Consider the following 3,096-nt stretch of genomic DNA (forward strand, 5'->3'; position numbering starts at 1 on the left):
ATTAGGGGGCAGCCATCGGGTTGAAGACCTCTACATGGGGTCACACACGGGGTCACACACGGGGTCACACATGAGCTCACACTGTCATTAGAGCTCAAACCTAGAGGAGAGCATAGCCGGTCTCTTGTTATGACGCGGTGAAGACACCGGGCCGTGATGATGACGACGAAGAGGCAGCAGCACCCAAAAACACCCTGCCAGGAAGCATGAGGTGACACACGTTCACCGGGAACCAGTGGCGGAGCCAGACTTTTTTTCAAGGGGTGGCAAGAGGGTGGCCAAGGCTTTTATAGGGGGGTCCAACGCGGGAGGGGTGGCACCTGGGGTGGCCAATCGGGTTCCAGGGGTGGCCAGTGCCACCCCGGCCACCCCTCTGGCTCTGCCACTGCCGGGAACTGTTGACTTTGTATTCGTAGTGTGTACTTCAACCTGGTGAGGGGGGGTGAGGGGGGGGGGGGGGGGGGGGGTGAGGGGATCCAGACTGACAGAGGAGCCCCCGGAGGAGGAGGAGGAGCTGAGGGGGCGAGGAGGAGGTGAAGGAGTTATTATCCGGCGGAGGAGACGAGGGAGGTGGTGGTGGTGGCCCGGCAGTCTGACCACATCGTACGTTAAGACGGAAATGAGGAGGAGACGCCAGTGGTGGATTTACGGCTGACCCCCCCCCCCCCAGACAGACGAGCGCTCCTAATGAGCCCCCGGCCTCACTGCAGGGGGGCCGGCCGGGGCGGAGGGCGGACGCCTCCACAAGGGGCTTTTGATCAGCAGACAAGATTACGTATAAATATTAGATTTATTTAGGGGAGTGTCAAGTGAGTGACACATGCGTAGCAACAGTTTCCATGGTCACGCCCGTACACCCTGAACCCAGCCACCCGGGACTCGGCACAGTGCAGTGAGGGGATGGAGACGGGGTCTCTCTCTCTCTCTCTCTCTCTCACTCTGTCTCTTTGTCCCTAAGTCTCTCTCTCTCTCTCTCTCTCTCTCGGTCTGTCTCTTTCGTTCTCTCTCTCTCTCTCCCCCTCTCTCTCTCTCTCTCTCTCTCTCTCTCTCTCTCTGTGTTGTTGCTGCGTGTCCTCCTTGCAGGGCGGATAAACGCAGTGGAATAAAAGTTGCGTTGGATTATTTAACGCTTCATTGTGCCGTTTCTTGTTTTTCACGAGGTGTTACGTCACAATATCGATTTCCACATCAACCTACGACCTCTCTCTCTCTCTCTCTCTCACACACACACACACGCACACACACACACACACACAGTGACAGTGTGCATGAATTGAGGAACGCCGCAATCTGAATTCACGACTGCCTCACAGCAGCCATCATGAGCAGGCATCAATGCGTCTGCATTGTTTCATTTCATTTGGCCGCGTTTCGCGTCGCCTAAGGCCTGTAATCGTCGAGCGCAGACTCTGACTATCTCCGCTAGAGTATTTATAGTTTCCCGATAAGCATTAGCTTCTCTTCCGGGATGGAGGGCTGTGGGCTCTCTGGCTCTGTGGAGCTCAGCGTTAGGATCTGCAGGCTCAGGCCTTCCCTCCGAGGATTACACAGTTCCTTGCATACAATCAATGACACTAATGGAGGGAAACCACCATCCAGCACGCCGCCACAGCCTCCCCCCCTCCCCCCCCCCTTCCCCCCCGCGAGGGTACGGGGGGGGGAGCAGACAGGAGAGCTATAGCAACGGAGCTCCGGCACCGGAGCTCCAAACCCAAACCTGTTCGTTGGGGGTCGTTCCTGGTCAGCCACCCAGGTAATAGAAAGGGTTTGTTTTGTGTGTGTTGTATGAAAACTTTGGGAGAGGGATTGGATTTTTTTTGGGTGAGGTGTGAGGTGAGGGTACACAGACATCAATTTCACGGGGTCTTCGGAGCAGACGAGGGCTTTTTCAAACTGACCTCCAAATCTAACTTTTCTTTTTGGACGACCAGGCGGCAACGCGTGGGAGTGTACTGAGTGTATGTTTTACTGTATAGCAGCTTCAGCCCGGGGCCAACGCATGTATTGTGGAAAAGAACAGGGGGCCCCAAAGAACGATGGGATGCAAACTAAAAATAGTGAGAAAAAACAACCTAAGGGAGCCGCTTGGGGTCACTTGGCTTTTATTTCACATTTCATGTCTGCTGATGGGAGAACACACTCAGTCAGTTCAACGCCCTCTTCCTCTGGTGGAGACAAATCAATGACGTATCATAATATTAATAATAATAATAATAAGAGAAGCAGCATTGGGTGTAACAATTGAGTCGTTCTCATCACTGTCGCCACCGTCGCCGTCCTCCCCTCCGTTCATCGTCATCATCATCGTCATCATCATCATCATCATCATCATCATCATCCTCCTCACCTGACCTCGACGTCCGATGACTTGGACCACGTTTAAAAAATGAAAAAAAAAAAAAAAAACACACACAATGGAACTGGAGCCAGTTAAATAAACCTCACAACAACTTCATAATCGCTCTGCATCGGAGTCAATCGGATGCCACACGCACAATAAAATAGGTAATAGAATAACAAACACCGTAATAACAATAACATCAGATTCAACCCTCAGAGATGTAGAAAGACACAGAGGAAAAAAAAAAAAAAAAGTGACTGGAGCCTTTAACAGGAAGAAGAGAGAATTGGTCTACAGTGTGTGTTTTCCGCTGTGTGTGTGTGTGTGTGTGTGTGTGTGTGTGTGCGTGTGCGTGTGTGTGTGCGTTCATTGCCACCAGAGTGCGCCGTCGGCTGACCTCCTGCTACACCCGGACCTCAGAAGGCGTGGAACACCCTTCCACGGTATTCCCAAAAGTCCCACACACACAAACTCATCCTCAAAAATACTCACCCCCCCCCAGAAAAGTTCAATCTGGATTTTGCATATAGAAACATGGAACTAGAGTATCGGTGGTGGTTCACCGCGCCATCAATCATCAAACCTCTAAAGCCCTCTCCTCACGGTTAAAAGCAGGGGGGGGACGCCTGGCCCTTGTACAATTTGGTTTCCTACGGGTTTCTGTGTAAACATGAATTTCGCTTGTTTGTCCCAACTGCAAATTCAAGTCAAACCACCAGCTGAGTGGGTTGGCTGGGTCTGATCTGCTGCCAGGG

This window comes from Micromesistius poutassou, assembly GCF_964030765.1.
Source record: "Micromesistius poutassou genome assembly, chromosome: 16".
Classification (NCBI taxonomy): domain Eukaryota; kingdom Metazoa; phylum Chordata; class Actinopteri; order Gadiformes; family Gadidae; genus Micromesistius; species Micromesistius poutassou.